Raw genomic sequence first — 19207 nt, forward strand, 5'->3', positions numbered from 1 at the left:
TTGCCTCAGCGACCACCGAAGCCACATTCCACTTGGCCAGCCAATACCTATTAGGTGCCTCGGGAGTCCCACAGGCCAGAAATGCCCGATAGGACTCCTTCTTCAGCTTGACAGCATCCCTTTGGTGTCGACCAACGTGTTTGTGGGTTGCTGCCACGACAGGCACCGACCATCTTTCGGCCACAACTCCGGTCAGCCACCTCAGCAATGGAGGCGTGGAACATCGTCCACTCGGATTCAATGTCCCCCGCCGCCTCTGTGACGTGAGCAAAGTTCTTTCAGAGGTGGTAGTTCTGATAGGGGAATCTGCCAGGCGTTCCCCGCAGACCCTCACAATACGTTTGGGCCTGCCATGTCGGACTGGCATCTTCCCCCACCATCAGAGTCAACTCACCACCAGGTTGTGATCAGGTGACGCCTCCGCTCCCTCTCGTCACCCGAGTGTCCAAGACATGCGGTCGCAAGTCTGATGACACGACCACTAAGTTGATCATAGAACTGCGACCTCGGGTGTCCTGGTGCCAAGTAGACATGTGAACACCCTTATGTCTGAACATTGTGTTTGTTATGGACAATCCGTGATGAGCACAGAAGTCCATTAACAGAACACCACCACTCTAATCAGGGGGCCGTTCTTCCCAATCACGCACTTCCAGGTCTCACTGTCATTTCCCACATGGCCATTGAATTCCCCCAGCAGAATGATGGAGTTGCCAGAGGGGGCACTTTCCAGCAATCTCTCAAAGGACTCCAAAAAGGGTGGGTACTCTGCACTGCAGCTTGGTGCATAAGTACAAACAACAGTCAGCACCCGTCCCCCTCCATGCAGGTGGAGGGAGGCTACCCTCTCATCCACTGGGGTAAACCCCAACGTACAGGCCCAGAGTTGGGGGGCAATAATTATACCCACACCTGCTCGGCGTCTCTCCCTGTGGGCAACTCCAGAGTGGAAAAGAGTCCAACCCCTCTCAAGAGGAGTGGTGCCAGAGCCCAATTGCTGCGTAGAGGCGAGTCCGACTATATCTAGTCGGAACTTCTCAACCTCACGCACCAACTCGGGCTCCTTCCCTGCCAAAGAGGTGACATTCCATGTCCCTAGAGCTACTTTCTGTAGCAGGGGCATGACAGAAGATCCCCATAGACAAATGACAGGCAGGCGTGGCTCCTTGGAGCAAGCAGGGTGATATACTTCTCAAGTTGATGAAGTACCGGATCACCATAGACAGTGGTAAAAGTTAACAGTTGATCTACTGGTAATGGTCCAGAGAAATTGGACGGTAAATGGGGATTTAGGGAATATCTTCTAGTAATTGCTCAATTGTTTGTAATGACCTATATCGATTGCACCCTGAATATACCGCAAACTCGTAATATAACAAAATGCATTAATGTCACTTCATTTTACAACATTACGCTTACGTATGAATACCTTGCAGATCATTTGAACCATGGATTTGAATGCAGCGTAAGTGCAATGATTCCAGTTTTTAAAAATACCACTCAAAAATTTCCTCTGAGCCAGTGGTTTGGCAGCATATTGTGGCATTTTTGGGTTTTTCAAGAAGAGCACAGAAATATTGTTGATATCCATGAATGTTTTTCAGAGAATATTTGAGATTAAGTTCAGTCCATACAGTATATATATATTTAAGAAATGAAAGTATCTATGTATGACTGAAAATGTAATAAAATAGTCGATATGAAAGAGTTGTATTAGGTATTATTACAGTTTGAGAAGCAATGACATACATGCCAACCTCCTCACATTTCATGTGTGTCATTTTAACACCAAATCATCATCAATCGGTCCATTTTCTATACCTCCTTTTCCTTAATAGGGTTGCATTTAAACTGTTGCCTATATCCCAGTTGACTTTTAGAGTGACAGGAGGTTTATAACCTGTAGTGGATGCTAGTCAATTGCAAAGACCTTTCTGTATAGAGGCAAATACTTTAAGCATTCCTGCTCACATTCATAATGTATGGACGATTTAGAAATGTCAAGGAAGCTGTCTTGCATGTCTGTGGAAAGTGGGAGGAAGCCACAGTAGCCAAAGAAAATCCACACAAACATGGGGAGAGCGTAAACAGCACACTGGAGGAAGGCCATAGCTGAGAGTTGAACCGTTAACTGTAGAACTGCGGGGCAGTCACTGTAACCACTCAATCAGAGTGCTGGAGAAATCATATGTAAGCCACTTATTTAAGGCCAATGTCATAGGATGAGTCTGAAATGATACTGATCATAGTTGGGAGTGTATTTACATTCACATTCCAGTCTAGACAATTCTGGACATTTTTTGTGGGAGGGTGTTCATTACTTGTGAATTGCCCCTCCAAGCTTGGTCTCAAACACCCACAAATAGCACAGTTTTACTGTATGTGATGATGATTTATTGAGACTGTTAAAGTTTCATGAACCTCCTTTGCGTGCCCCACTCCCTTCCCCGGCACGGGCAGGGAGGTCCGGTGGCTATTTTTTGCAGGGGTTTTTTTTGGGTGTCGACCCATCACTGCGAGACATCAGTGGTAGCTCGACTAATAGCTAAGTGGTCACTGTGTCTGTAATGCAAGTCCCCAGTTAAAAGGCGAGTAAAGTGGCAACAACCAATGCACTTTGCGAGCGTCACCCCTTTTAAGATATCGCCATCAATAGTTCAAGCGAGCTCCTCAATGGCTTAATATAGTTGCTTTTAAAAAATGTGCGCCAGTGCAGCGACATATGGAAGTCAGGAAAAAGAAGAAGATTTTCTTTTCAGTCTTCTAGAGCCATTTGGCGGGATCCTCGAGGGAGGCGCTTAAAAGAAAAACATGTTTACTTTGCTATTCAGAGAGACAACATTTAGTCCGATAATGAACACGCATGCACTTGCACGGTAGACCTTTCAACACGCACTTTGTTTGACAAAAAATACTCTATACTATACATGTTTATATTGCATACTATTGTGTTTACGTCTACTGTGTACTGTGTCGGTCTTAATGCATAACTGGTGAGAGGAGCAATCGCATGAATTACAATACACCAACATTGCGCATGTGCCTGCCGAGGGTAAATCTGCCTTGGACTTTTGACTATGAATTATTATTATGTTCTCTTTATTTCCTTCCTGAAATGTGGCAAATGACACATTCACACATTCATCATATGATAGTATTGCTCGTGTGCTTTCGCCTGAACAAGTACAGTGTAACCTTTTTTTGATTGACATTTTTTTTTCAGTTATTTATTTCTGCAGTGTGATATGGCAGTTATCATGAATTACTGCCAAGGAGCAATCATATTATTGAACACTTACCAACGTGTCTGTGCCTGCGTGTGCCTTGAATTTGTGTTTTCTTGTGGTTAATTATATGTAGTGGTCGTTGTCTCATAATATTGTGATAGTTTGTGGAAAAATATATCATAAAAAAATTTGTTATTGTAACAGGGTGAAACATAATACAAACCCTTTCCAAAAAAAAATATTATTCCATTCAAAAGAGGTAAACCTTCGTAGATTATAGATTCAAGGCCCACAATTTCAAGTATTTGTTTATTTCTACATAATTTAGCCTTCCAGCTAATAAAACCCACAAAATCAGAAATTCAAAAACTAAACTCAAAGCACCTGCACAGGCTTCCCTAAGTGTCATTAAATTGCTGCAGTTTGGTTAAATTCTCTCAGTTGGGCTCAATATTGGGAAGGCTACTGACTTGAAAACTGACGAGAAGACCATCAATGATACCCTCCAGTATTTGTCTATTTGTTATTTGGGCCAGATAGTTCCAATCTGTGCAAAAAGAATTAATCGAAGGTCAAGTCCTGGGCTTTGGCCAAAAAATGGCTGATTCAAAACAAAAGGTCTTTTTTTCCAATTTTGGACATGGGTCCTTGCGACCTTTTCTTGCTGTTTCTAGGTTATGATCGTCATGGCCATGAAATTTCATGTCCGTCGGTGAAACTGGTTTTGCGGGGTATTTTGTTTTCAAGTTTTTATGTGTGGTGTGTCTAAAACTCACACATTATAACCAGGATAAAAGTAGTGTAGTGGTCTCCAACAAGCTATCAGAGGTTTTCCTCCCTCTGTTTTGCAGTGCTGCATGCTAATGCGCCTTTTCACAGGTTAACACTTGGGTTAATGAGGTGGGACAAGGCCTCTGTAAAGGAGGTGGGGCTGGGGGGGCACGGCACAGGCAGCCACGTGGGACAATTCGCTGCGGCTGCCGACGCTGTCCCTGAACTTTCATTCATTCAAATGAATTTTCTTTTTAATTGTTTTATCCTTGGTGCGCTGTAACTCCATTAGTGAGCGCGGCGCAGGAGAGATGAGATGCAATAATAATAGCGAGACGAAGCGTGGGTTGAAAAGTGCACGGTGGGACACAGAGGAACAAAGTCGACTAAAAAAAAGAAAAAAATTAGATGAATGAAGCAGATTGGAGTTGATAGGACGTGCGTGTGTCGCAAGCTTTTAAGCAGTAATAAGTCCTCGCACACAACTATCGCATGCTGTCATCTAACTACTGCATAATTGTTCCTGTGGAGAACAAGAACAAGTCATCTGTCTCGAGGATCTGTAAAAGATAAGTGGGGAAAAAGGGAGGATGTGAAGTTCTTAAGAATTGGCCTTACCTGCCGTGCAACTTACTGTACCAACTTGGCTTACCTACTAAAATATCTACATATCTTACTTTACATACTAAACTTACTTATCTACTTACTGCACCATCATACGTACCTCCCCTACCTACTGTAACTATGTAACCTACGACAGTATCTACTGACAAAGGTTACTGAACTGACACATGTACCGTACTGCCCACACCTAGTGTATCAACAGTATTTACCTTACATACTTACACTATCTTCCCATCTTGCTTACACACAGTACCTCCCTTAATTACTTCTTCTGCTTTAATACCCAATCTGCCCACTTGCCTGCTTTCTTACCTACCGTTTTTCCTACCAACCTACCTACCATATATTATCAATCTAGCACACCTACAAAACCATTACATACCTACCAATATACCTACCTACAGAACATACCTACCTTCAATGCCGTATTTGCTACATGATCTAGCAACCTACCTTAATGGTACGTAGTACATGACTACCTACTGAACCAACATACCTCACTACATTATCTACCAAATTTACTCACTGTACCTACCTACAAAAGCTACAGTACCTACAGTATGTAAATTATCTTATCTCCTGCTCTATCTACTGTATCTACCGACCTACCTTATTGACCTTCCAGGCCTACCTAGCAAACCAACATACTTACCGCAAAAGGGTCCAACATAAAGGCTTTTTAATTGGTGACCCTGGCTTTCGACAAAAGGCTTACCCTGAACTGAGACCCTTTCTCCATACAAGCAGGTGCTATTTGCATTTTGTCTTTGAATCATCACAATATCCTGTGTCAGTCAGGTTGTTTTGGTGTTAAAAGTATTTTGGTATGAAACCAATAATGTGCTTTTGGGCCATCTGAAATTTTTCTGTAGTTCAGAAATCAGCTGGATCAGTATCTATACGTAGCTGGTGACCTGACACAGCATTGTACTGGACCGTCAGACGGATGGAAGGACTGACAAAGCGACCGACTTACCTTTTGTCTCTTTCCTGTTTTATACATGTATATTTTCAAAAACACTGTTCAACTAGGATAATTAAAAATCGCACAAAAGCCACGCGGCGATGAAACATTAAGGCCACCAGGATGTTTAGCATGTAAGGACGAGGTCACAGCCACTCATCACGTTTGTCTATATCGAAGTTCATTGAGAAGTAGTATTACTTCTAGAGACTGTTGCCGAAGTTTTTGCTGTGTCACTAGACCACAACAGATGACCTTGAGGGGTCGGCGGTCTTTTAACTGGAATAGGCTTTCGCTCGTTAGATAGTTGTTACTTTTTGACGGCACTGCGGAGGCTTTGCTCGCAGTGGACTCAGTGGACCGGCCATTACTGTTAACTACAATGCTGCCTCTGTGTTTTTGAGACCGCAGACCGAGGCATGATAGCAACAATGGCGGTGTGTTCTACTGCTCTGTTCTCCTCAAAGGCTTTCAAGCTGCTTTTGAGAAATATGGGCAAAGTAAAATGTTACTAAATACAAAAACATAACTTTACACAGTTTTTAAGTATTAAAAAAATGGAGCAAGACTAAAAAACATCCAATTTAATAGAACTACTATAACTTTTAAATCATTGAATACATTGAAAATAATAACTTGAATAAAGAGGCAAATTAAAAGGTCAATCATTTTCTAGATCTAAAGTTAAAAATTAATCATTTGAATAACATGAAACAATTTGAAATTAAAATACATGGATTTTAAAAAAGTGTCATATTTCATCAATGAGGGCAAAGTAAAATTTTGCTTAATGCATTGATATGAAAAATACATGCTTTTAAAATTTTTTTAAAAATTAAAAAGAAAGTATTTTCAAAAAAATATTAAAAGAGAAACACATTGGTAACGTTTTTATAATAAAATACCTTTAAAACAATTTAATTAAAAAAATCACTAAATACATTTTTAAAAATAGCCAAATCCACAAAAAAAATGTCAACACTTAATCTAAAAGTTAGAAAGCATTTACGAGTATCTCTTTGGACCCCAAAGGTTGCAGCCTTTTGCTGTTTTGCTGAGCAACAAATATTCTGTGCCTAAATATACAGTAAATACTCGGTTCTCGAACGTCCCCGTTCTCTAACAAATTGGTTTTCGAATGAAAATTTCAATATTTTTTTGCTTCTGTGTTTGAATGAAAATACAGGACTCAAAAGTCCCAAAAATAACATAACGCGCGCAGCCCGACCAGCTGACCCACGACTCGCTTTGTTATTCGCTATAACGCAGCCTCTGTACACAGACACGTCGCAGTAGTGACTGTTTTTTCTTCCTACTGAGGACTATTAACCCCCAGTCATGGCTCCAAAGAAGGCCAGTGGAAACATTAAGGCTGCTGGTGCTGAAAAAAGGAAAGTTGTGCGTTAAACTACTTTAAGAAAGAATTGATAGCCAGATACGAATCTGGTGTACGCGTTTCTGAGCTATTGAAGGAGTATGGTATGGCGAAATTGACGATAAGCACTATTCTGAAACACAAGGACGCCCTTAAAGTAAGTGATGTTGCTAAAGGAGCAACCGTGTTGAGCAAGCAGGGGGCAGAGATCTTGGAGGAAGTTGAAAAGTTGATTTTAATTTTCATAAACCAACAATAGTTAGCTGGGGAATGTTTCAAAGATTTTAACTCGAGTTACGAGTTAATGTTTTTGTATGTTACTTTTTGTAAAAAAATGTTTTTTTGCTCCCCCCTCCTCATTATTGCTTGTTTAAAGTTATTCTTCACTTCTGTGGAAAAAAAAAATGTTGACAAGGCTGGGGGCTGAGTCACTATAGACATGCCAATGCACTCCCAGCTTAGAAAAAAAATCATATATTTCTTAAATTATTTGATTATATAAAGTATTTAAACAATACATGTATTTGTACTATGCAGTTTATTATTCAGGAAACGCTAAAAATAATGCTTTAAAAGCCTAATTTTTTAGGCTTGGAACGTATCATTTCTTTTTCCATTAATTGTAATGGAAAATATTGATGTGCTTTTCGAACAAATCACTTCTCGAACAACCTTCTGGAACGGATTGTGATCAAGAACCGAGGTTGTATTGTATAAAATATTAACAGAGATACTTAAAGTAAAATTTTGTTATTTTTTTCATCCAGATGACTGAAAGGAGTGATGTGTTATGAAATAGGCTTTGAGTTTGATGGAGTGTCTGCCAAAGCAAAAACTAACATTTGTACAACTAATCATCAGGTGTTAATGGTGGTATTTTCTAAAAAGAAAATATTTATTCTTCTCTGACTGTACCCAATGTGAAACCTACCATAACGATAGATCAAGTAAACCCAGATTTTTTTTTTTTTTTTGTGGTGGGGGGGCATACCAGCATACAAGTAACTGCAAAAAAATGACCCTCGTCATTATCAAAAATCGAGTCATGTTCTTTGTATAAGACACAGGTTATACATGAAGAACTTGAAGGATTGTCTGGGGAGTGGGTTGGTGGTCTCGATTAAAAGTGAGGCGAGCTTGATGGTAACATGGGCCGAGGGGAATACGAGATAGATGGGCAGCACTGGAGCATGCTGTTCAAACTAAACTATTCGGCCGTGTGTATAAATATATATGACTGGATATGAATCTATTTATACATGCCAATTTATTGAGCAGGCATTCACTGGAGAGCAAAGGCTGGGATTTTTTCTGTGTGCGTGTGTGCATGTGTGTATCCGTGTGTCAGAATGAAAGCGTAGGGTGTGGGAGTGAACATGAGGCGCTCCACATTTACTTCTTATGCAACATGAGTTGTTGGCTGCAAAATTCACAGTAAATTGAAAGTGGTTGGAAGGTGGTTTCAAAAACCTCGCCCCTACCCGTTTTATTTTAAAATGATTCTCTTGTTCCATCATTAAAACGCAAAAATCAACGCCGGAAGTGCTGGAGTCGCATTGCCATCGATGAGTGAATTCTGTTAATGAGCACAACGTCACCCAGGCCAAGTGGAGCATCCAAACTGGAGTCAGGCCATTTAATATGTATACATTTGTTTTGTAATAATACCTCCATGTCAACAGGCAAAACATTAGGTACACCTGTATCTTGTAGTTGAAGACAAGTACTTTAACAAACATTTGGTCCTTATGAGGATAATGCTGCTCACTGTCATCTATCTATCTATCTATCTATCTATCTATCTATCTATCTATCTATCTATCTATATCTATCTATCTATCTATCTATCTATCTATCTCTATCTATCTATCTATCTATCTATCTATCTATCTATCTATCTATCTATCTATCTATCTATCTGTCTGTCTGTCTGTCTGTCTGTCTGTCTGTCTGTCTGTCTGTCTGTCTGTCTGTCTGTCTGTGTCTCCACAAATTGAATAAGGAATGATAAAAGCTCTAAATTTACAGTAATACCGTCAATGAAAAATGCACATTGTCTTATAAGGCTGGTATTCGGAAAGCCAGACGAAATCACTTTCACTTTTTTATTATCACTCTTTGCTACCATTATTATCTCTGCCTGGGAAGTCATGGGGCATTGTCACCTATCTTCACCATCATCATTATCACGTTATCAGCCTGCTTGCTTACGCTGAACTTGCTTCAGGCAGATGCACATCTTTCCCGTACGACGAGCCACCAAGATATCAAGCGACTTAAAATTGTCTTTTTTTTTTTCTTTTTTTTTTTACTTAGCGCAAAATAAATCCTCATTGAATTCCTTGCTAGAGAAGTTAGAAGGAGTAAGCTTTTATTTGACCAGGGCTACATCAGCAACCTTTGTTTTTTTTTTTTTTGTTTTTTTTGTTAGTTCGTTAGTTTGTAAGCGTTGAATTACTTTTTGTGGTTTAGGCTAATGAAAATGAAATAAAGTTATTTCCAATAATATCAATCTAGTCTGGAACATTTGGTAAGTACAGGTAACTAATTGCACTTCAATTGCAACTTGAATTTTCATCGCCAAAATGGATAGGCCACCACCCACGTCATGATGTGACGTCAGTGGCAGATGCGGAGACAAAATTTATGAAATAAAAAAAAAAAAAGCTAATTTTTATAACTCGTCACTGTTCGGTGGATTCCCTCTACCTGCCAAATGAAAGAAATGACTGGAGACACTGCATAGCCAGTGTGCACAAGCTCATGATATATACTATGAAGTGGCAGTATGAACTTATATTTTATCTCTCACAGCCGGCCGTGTCTATCAATCACAATCATGGGGTCACAATTTCACTACTCCACTTCAAAAACTCTAATGCCTGTTACATGATCTTGAAAAAAACAAAAGATTTTCACAGGAGAATCAGGCAATCAAGCCAACAAAGTCACAAAACTCTTGTCTATAGGGGTAATTTATTTTTTTATCTGGTCATTAGTCATTTTTAGCATAATCATTTGGGCATTGTGAGTGCTGGAGTTGTAGCCAGACGCATGAAATGACGTGACTTTTGACCACATCTACCGATGTCATCATAGCTGGCTCAAAATCAATAGGGTCTTGCCCCGAAAGACATACAAATCCCTGAAAAATGGAGAAGATTGTTTACAAGGCTGATGTCATTTCAAATCAATGGGGTCCTGCCCCAAAATCTAATCCCTAAAAAAGATTGGGATATGTCTGATATTTCTTTCAAAATCAATACAGTCTTGTAGTGACAAGCACATTATCTTTGAAAACTTAAAGATCGGTTAAACGGCTGTTTGAATAGCAAGATGATCTCACGCTAACAAAAACGTATAATCCCTCAAAACCCCAAGAAAACAGTCTGCATAAGTGATTTTTTTCCCCTCCAAAATCAATAGAGTCCAGCTTGAACAAAGAAATAGACAGTCTAAACGTTCTGTACATGGCTGCCATTCTCCAAAATCAATAGGGTCTTGCCCTAACATCGACATAAAATCCGTGAAAATTTAAAGATGACTCATTAAGTATCTGATATTGTTTTTTTGTATCATAAAGGTTCTCCTCAAACAAATATGCATACTCTCTAAAACACTTGAAGAAGACTGTTTAGAGGAATGCTGTCAGTCATAATCAATAGCATTCTTCTTCCAGCTATGACAGGGTCATGATTACCAATGTGTTCCATGAACTTTTCTTTTAGCAACATTCAATAAACGTCTAGGAACTGACGACACTGATTATTGAAGCTTTGTAGGAGGAATTCTTTCCCTTTCTTGCTTGATGTACAGCTTCAGCTGTTCAACAGTCCGGCGTCGGCGTTGTCATAGTTTATCCTTCATAATGCACTACACATTTTCAATAGAAGACAGGTATGGACTGCAGGCAGGCCAATCTAGTGTCCACACCTTTTTACTATTTGCTGAAATAACCAGGGGTGTCCATGAAAATGTTGTTGCTTGGATGGCAGCATATGTTCTTCCTAAACCTGCATGTACCTTTCACTATTAATGGTGCCATCACAGATGTGTAATTTACCTATTCCATTGGCACTAACACAGCCCCATACCATCAGAGATGCTCGCTTTTGAACTTTCGTTCATAACAGTCTGGATGGTTCTTCTTTGGCCTGGAGGATGACTGCTACGATTTCCAAAAAAAGTTTGAAATGTAGACTCGTCGGACCACATAACATTTTTCAAATTTGCACCAGTCCATCTTTGATGACCCCGGCCCCAGAGAAGCCAGGAGCGTGTTTTTGATGAATGGCTTTTGCTTTGCAACTTGCAATTAAAGTTTTAAGATGCACTTACGGATGTAGTGCCAAACTGTGTTTATTGGCATTGGTTTTCTGACGTGTTCCTGACCCCATGTGGTTATATCCTGTACACATCGATGTCAGTTTTTGGTGCAGTGCTGCCTGTGGGATCAAAGGTCACGGGCATTCAATGTTGGTTTTCGGCCTTGTCTCTAGCATGCAGTGATTTCTCCAGATTCTCTGAACCATTTGATGATAACATGGACCGTAAATGATAAAATCCCTAAATTCCTTGCAATTGTATGTTGAGGAACATTGTCCTTAAACTCTTTGACTATTTTCTCATGCACTTGTTCACAAAAAGGTGAACATGGCCCCAGAGTTTTGAGTTGAGTGTCATAAGAGGTGAACTTAAATTATCTCCCTGACAGCCCCTTATACAGTAGTTGCATACTTATTACATCACACAAACCTTTGTTGTGCAGCACTTTTGTGTGCGTATGTGTTTGTGTGAGTGCGTGTGCTATTCCAAGCCAATCTCTGATCTTTCTGGCAGGTGACATTGAAGGAATATGTCAAGTGCCACTTAATGATGTGTTGTCTATTTTTAGCCTGGTTGTTGTTTCAGATGATTTTGTATAAAGTGATCTCTTTGCTTTGTGTGTGTGTCTCACCGCCCTTGAGATTGTCAACGAGTAATCATCATCAGGCCGTTGCCAGTGTGGTGGGTCACACCTAAATGAGCACAACGATCAGCAGCCTTTGACAAGATGCCGAGATCTTTACTGAGTGCCATCTAGTGGTGGGCAGATCGATCCATACAATTGTCCCTTGTTTATCGCAGGGGATGCATTCTAGAACCCGCCCCCGCCCTCCAGAAAAGACAAAAATATCTAAAGTCGCAACCATATATCCATTTTATTTTATTATTTTAAAGAATCATGCATAATACCAATACGAGACATGCATGTGAGATGCAGTTATTATTTTTGTCCACTTGGGGTCACCATTTTTATGTACTGCACTTTTATGTCTGTAATTTTAACATGTGTGACTTTAAAGGCGGGGCCTGGCCTGTTGTGTGACGTGGGATTCACCCTGGAGCTTTTTCCCAGCCTGTCTGGTCACCAGTCAGTCACAGGGCACCATTCACACTCACATCCAAACTGTCACTAACTGAACACACACACAGTTGCAGCAAAGTCTGGCAAATCTACCACTACATTATCACTGACACGATACTTCATGTGCCCCTGCTCATTTATGTGGGTCACAGATTGGGGATGCTCATCAAACGAGATGCCTAGTGTCCAAAATAAACCGTTTAATACTTAATTAAAATGACTTACCATCAAAAACGGAAACATTTTTCTGCTTTGTTTTCTGCAAGTAATTGAAATAAATACATTATATTGCCTGCCCCCCCAAAAATAAATAAATAATCCAAGTCGTTCATGAATTCGGACGTTCTGGCTCGGGTGGGTCACTGCCCCACTCACCCCCTCGACTCATAGACAAATGCACCGAGTTGCACGTTGGAATGACTCCTTTTGTGCAATCTCTTCACGCATTTCCCAATCATTTGCGGGGCAGAGGAGCAAACTGGTGGCTGGCGATAGACTTGGGAGGCTGTTAGTGAAATGCCAAGGCCATCTGTGCTGCTCTAAGAGGGTGTGAAATGAAGACGGAGCATGTGCCACACGGCGAGGAGAGGTCATTACTGGCTCCTCAAAGGCGGCAGATTATGTCAATTTTACAGGTCACAGTCTCGTGGGTCACCGCATTTTTTATCCTTTCAGTCTCTGTGACACTTGATAATGAGTCTGTGTGTGTGTGTGCGTGTGTGTGTAGGTGTTTGTGAGCCTGGGGTTCAAATGTGCTTTGAGAGGTGCAGCGGCAAGAAGCAGCCACCACCTGACGGCAAGTGGCGATGATTATACAGGAGCAGATGCTGTCAGGGTGTTGTGTCTTAGTCACTTGCCGGCAAAATTTTAAGAAACAGCGATGAGGATGATAGTTTAGACAGATTCATTGCTTTTGTAGAATAAAACCAGCGACCCAGCCAGCTGTTGTGGCCTCTTTGCGTAAATATAGCTTCCAAATGTTATGCTCCAAAGTGAACCTGGCTTTGTGGGATAGATTTTCTGGACATTTCAAGAATATGGACTAGAGTTAATTTTGGGGGGGCTTCAAATCACAATTACAGATGTCCTCTGTTTTTTCCAGGCATGGCTTCTTGAGACTTTTTGTGGAGCAATCAAGCACATGTTTTCCCCTTGCCACAATTACCCTGAAATGTCCACTTCAAACCGAAGTACATTAGTTGACATGCTTTGTGTTTTTGGGCATGATGTCTCAAGACTTCTTCCTCTTCTTTTCCTTTCAGCTTGTCCAGTTAGGGGTCGCCAGAGCGTGTCATCTTATATGAACGCATATTTGTTTGGCACAGTTTTACGACGGATGCCCTTCCTGACGCAACCCCTCTGCATCTAGCTGGGGAGAGAAGCTTACAGTGCCTGGCATTCCCAGGTGGTCTCCCATCCAAGTACTAACCAGGGCCAAACCCGCTTAGCTTCCGAGATCTGACGAGATCGGGCGTTCTCAGGGTAGCATGGATGTAGCCATGGTGTCTCAAGACACTCATTCTAAATGAGTATAGTACAATTAAAAAAAAAAAAAAACTGGAGGTCTGTAATGTCATTAAATTTAAATATCCATCCCAAAAAAAGAAATGTTTTACTAAATCAAGTATTAATCTTTACTTGCAATTGTCTTCTGTTAACCCATCTTAAAGGACTCACTTAACATTAATCGCTACGATTTTGTCTGTTAACGGCACAAGTCCGCTCTTATCAGCCATTAAAAAAAAGAACTGTTAGCCAGCGGTGCATTAATAACAAAAACAAAACAACTCACGTTCCCACGAGAGTTTTTCTTTGCCTTTTAAGAAAAAAAAAACATTATTTGGCTTGGAAAATAGAGGCTAAACGTAATCAGCGCAGTGAAGTGGCTTATTTGGTCTCCATGGCAACCTGCTAACGCACTAGTGATGGGTCGCATCAGCGTAACTAATAGGCTACATTGGCTTGTTGATGTAAAGTGACATCGTATCACATGCACGATGCACACCGGTGCATAGCTCACTGTCAAGCGTTACATATGTATACATCAACTATCTTTGTATGGTGGGTTAGAGGGGTAGGCACACTTGATTTAATCACCTCCAGGAGGGGAATTGCTTCAAGCGTCTTCACGGCAATGGACACTTTCTAGCTCATGTGAGAGAACTTCTTTCTCTGTGTGTGTGAGTGTGTGTGTGTGTGTGTATATATGTGTGTGAGAGAGAGAGAGAGAGAGACAGGAATTATGACTTTCAGCGCATGAGAGAATATGTGTGAGTTTCTGAACAGCATACACCTTCCGCCAACTGTTCCACCCCGCTTGGACCCGTTTCTTCACTGCCTTACCACACTCTCCTTTGCTCTGTATTGTTGACCCCAAGTATTTGAAGTCGTCCACCTTTGCTCTCTCTTCTCCCGGGAGCGTCACTCTTCCTCCTTGGCCCCTCTGGCTCACGCACATATATTCTGTTTTACTACGGCTAATCTTCATTCCTCTCCTTTCCAACACGTACCTCCATCTTTCTAACTGTTCCTATGCCTGTTTCCTGCTTTCACTGCAAATCACAATATCATCTTCGAACATCATGGTTCAAGGGGAATCCAGTCTAACCTCGTCTGTCAGCTTATCCATTACTACCGCAAACAGGAAGGGGCTCAGCGCGGAATCCTGATGCTGTCCCACCTCCACCTTAAATTCTTCTGACACACCAACGGCACATCTCACCGCTGTTCTGCTGCCCTCATACATGTCCTGTACTGTTCTAACATATTTATCCGCCACACCAGACTTGCGCATGCAGTAGCACAGTTCCTGTCTTGATACTCTGTCGTAGGCATTCTCTGTACTTTTCTACGAGCATCCTCAAGGCAAATAGTGCATCTGTGGTACTCTTTCTAGGCATGAAACCATGCTGTTGCTTGCAGATACTGACTTCTGTCATGAGTCTTGCCTCCACTACTCTTTCCCATAACTTGATTGTGTGGCTCATCATCTTTATTCAAAGTGGTTTCCACAGTTCTGAACATCGCCTTTGTTCTTAAAAATGGGGACTAGCACACTTCTCCTCCATTCTTCTGGCAACTTCTCTCCCGCTAGTATTCTATTGAATAAGTTGGTCAAAAACTCCACAGCCATCTCACCAAATTGCTTCCATACCTCCATTTGTATGTCATAGGGACCAACTGTCTTTCCAATTCTCATTCTGTTCAGTGCCCTTCTAACTTCTCCCTGACTAATCAAAGCAACTTCCCGGCCATTCATTCTTGCCTCTTCTACGTTACCTTCTCTCCCATTCTCTTCATTCATTAATTTCTCAAAGTACTCTTTGCATCTACTTAGCACGCTACTGGCACCAGTCAACATATTTCCATCGCTATCCTTAATCACCTTTATTTGCTGCACATCCTTCCCAGCTCTGTCCATCTGTCTGGCCAACCTGTAGAGCTCCTTTTCTCCTTCTTCCGTATCCAACCTGGAGTACATGTTGTCATATGCCTCTTATTTAGCCTTCGACACCTCTACCTTGGCCCTACGTCGCATCTCCTCAGTCCTCTCCGTGTCGCACTTCTTCTTCGCTTATCTCTTACCTTGGATGACTTCTTGTATTTTGGGGTTCCACCACGTCAAAAATCCAACTCCAGAATGATGGTTACCACATGTTGTTTTACTGTTTCCATTAACAACATGGATGCCTCGAAAGCAGAAGGTAAGGAGGGAAAAGGGTCCCTGCAGCATTTTCTCAATTTCTTGTTAATACTTTACAAAAATGGCACACTGGTAGACAGTCACTTGTAAAATACACACATAAACCCACAAATATTACAAGACTGCAAGCTCTATGCAGGGCAAATTTCAATAGCTACCCGCTAATTCTGGAGGAATAACTCGCTAAACCCTCGCATTTGCTGCTTGCTGTATTGTTGTACATGTACATTATGTGCTTGCTGTTCTGCGTAAATTTTGTGTGTCCATTGTCATAAAATATACATTATTGCAATGCAAAGCATTCCCTTCTCCTGTGTTCCACCGCCGCACCCAAAAAAAAAAAAATCATACTACTGCAGCAAGTCGAGACCCTGGGCTGTCTGTCGTTTTGTTACATGTCAGTGTTAGAGATTTGAAAGTTTCAACTGTCTGCAAGCCCCAGAATGCATCTGACTATGGCTGGATGAGCATGCGTTTGAATGTGTTTGGTTGAGCATTTCTGGGGGTCAGGCCAGAGCAGCTGGGGAGAGTCATTGAGCTCTTCTTGAGAGGAGCAGAGGAAGGTAAAAGTTACCTGGCCACGATGCACCAGACAGCAATTTGACAACAGAAATAATATTTATACAAGTATCAATAATGTCATGAATTCATCAAAGTCAAAATTAAAGTTTGTTCAACCCCTAGTATATATGTGGGAGTTTGTGTGAATCTGAGCACGCATGCGTGTTTACCAGCGAGTGTCTGTGTATGTCCCACTTTTTGCTTGTGTGTATATATTCGTGAATGACCGAGTGGGGAACTGTGTGTGTGACAGGAGAGTTGGTTCGCACATACACTCCCCCCCGAGTGTATGTGCGAAAAAGGCAGTTGTCAAAGTTTATATGCATCCAGTTAACACTAAAGCTTTATATATATATATATATATATATATATATATATATATATATATATATATTTTTTTTTTTTTTTTTAGATGGCCCCAAATCCACCGTAAGCTATGTTTTTGGACCTGTTTTGTAGCCAAGATAAGAACGGCAGTGACGCCAGCTAGGTAGCGTAGCCCCACAATCTGATCCTGCCGCCTGTGCCACGGGGCACAATCCAATTTCCTCTACGCTGTGGAAAAAAAAAAAGCAAAACAAGAAGAAGCAAAACATGTTTTAATCAATGATTAATGCTCAGTGGAGATGACTGTTTATCTTTTGCATATTCCAGTAGGACAAAATGCATTGTGGGCGCTCTTGAAAGAGCTGGTGAATAAATTGTCAGATAAGACACCGCAGCCACCGCCATCTTTTTTAACTAGGGCTTTTGTCTTTTGGTGGGAGGAATGTTGACATTTGCAGGACAAACAGGCGTGGCCTTTGATGAGGGGCCGGAGTGTCCAAGACAGATGAAAAGGTTGGGCCGATAACGTCTCTTATTGCAGTGGCCACCAACTACTGAGACATTTGGATAGCATGCTGGAGAATATAGACAGAAAATAGACACTTTTTATTGATCATTGTAGACTGGATGAAACTTCTTATTTTGAAAATCAGGTGCATCTGCCTGTGCCTCAGTATACACCCCCCTCCAAATGTATTGAAACAGCATGGTCAATTCCTTTTGTTTTTGTTGTATACTAAAGACAAAAGTTGAGAATTCCATCTTTTATTTTGTGGTGTTGACAGTTATAGTCTGAGCCAGACATTTACAAACATTGGGGAAAAACACATTCCATTTTTTTCTCTCACTGTTTCACGCCAAATCAGATGAAACCTCTCCTGTTTCAGGTCAGTGAGGATCTCCAAAATTATTTAATTTTGTTAAGTGCCAGTGAGAAAGAGAGAGAATCCTGTTTTTTTTTCTTCAAGGTCAGACGTTTACATATATTTCTTTGGTATCGAGTACCATTTTCTTTGAATTACATGACTTGGGTCAAACGTTTTGGGTAACCTTCCACACGCTTGTAATTGTTATCCTGGTCCATTCCTCCTTATTGAACTGGTGTAACTGAGTCAGGTTTGTCAGTTGCCTTGCTTACACACGCCTTTTCAGATCTGCCCACAAATATTTGATGGGATTCACATCAAGAAGAGTCTGACCAAGACATCAATTTTGTTATCCTCAAGCCACTTTTTAACAATTTTGGCAGTATGCTTAGATCATTGTCCATTTGGAAGACCCATTTGCACCCACGTTTTAGCTTCCTGGCCGATGTCTTGAGACGTGGCCTTAATATCTCCTTGGAAAGTTCTGTCTTCATGATGCCATCAATTTTATGAAAAATTCCAGTTCCTGCTGCAGCAAAATAAAAACACAACATGATGCTGCTACCTCCGTGCTTCACAGGTCGTATGGTGTTCGCAGGTCTACTGGTTTCCCGCTTTTTCCCCAGATGTAACGTTGGTCATTATTGCCAAACAGCTTCACTGTATATTCATCAGACAACAAGACATATCTCCAGAAATTAAGATCTTTGTCTTGGTGTCTTTTTTTTAATTTGTAATTTGTCTTTTTTTTAATGTGTCTATAGGAGTAATGGCTTCACTCTCAGTGAGTGGTCTTTCAGTGCAGGACTTGTTTCAATGCGGATAATGACACTTTCTTAGTATCTTATTCCAACGTCTTCACTAGGTCTTTAGCTTTTATTCTGGGGTTGATTCGCACCTTTCGGACCAAAACACGTTCATCTCTGGGACACAGAGCCCGTCTTCTTCCTAAGCGGTGTTTTGGTTGGATATGCCCATAATGTTCATACAGTTGAAGTCAGATGTTTAAATACACTCTGGAAAATGCACATTTAAAAAAAAATGTTGCATCTGAAGGAAAAGGGGAAAGCTTGTAGCAAAGTATGGCGAAAGAAACGATATGTATTTAATCCAAAACACACAAGCTCCTGTGTGAAGCAAGGTGAAGTTAATGTCATGGCTTGGGCTTGTATGGCTGCTTCTGGAATAGGGTCACTGGTTTTTATTTACTCATTTATTTTTTTCTTTCCTACTTATCCTACCTACCTAGGTATTTATGTAACACATGATGGTGTCTACAAAATCATTTTATCTGGCAATTTCTGGTTGTCTTAGATTGGTATCAATCTTTTGGAATGCAAAACGACTGTCGTTAAGATGTCTTGCAGAGAGGCCACTGTCTG

The 19207-nt window shown here is 41.0% G+C and overlaps 1 protein-coding gene and 1 pseudogene across 2 annotated transcripts in view; one reads left to right on the plus strand and one right to left on the minus strand.

The window, feature by feature from the left end:
• ntrk3b (neurotrophic tyrosine kinase, receptor, type 3b) overlaps positions 1-19207 on the plus strand; it is a 147257-nt gene that overhangs the window by 40132 nt on the left and 87918 nt on the right. The gene's annotated exons all lie outside the window — the stretch shown is intronic.
• On the minus strand, positions 13749-13867 carry LOC133498704 (5S ribosomal RNA; annotated as a pseudogene).

Source organism: Syngnathoides biaculeatus, chromosome 3 (assembly GCF_019802595.1).
Source record: "Syngnathoides biaculeatus isolate LvHL_M chromosome 3, ASM1980259v1, whole genome shotgun sequence".
Classification (NCBI taxonomy): domain Eukaryota; kingdom Metazoa; phylum Chordata; class Actinopteri; order Syngnathiformes; family Syngnathidae; genus Syngnathoides; species Syngnathoides biaculeatus.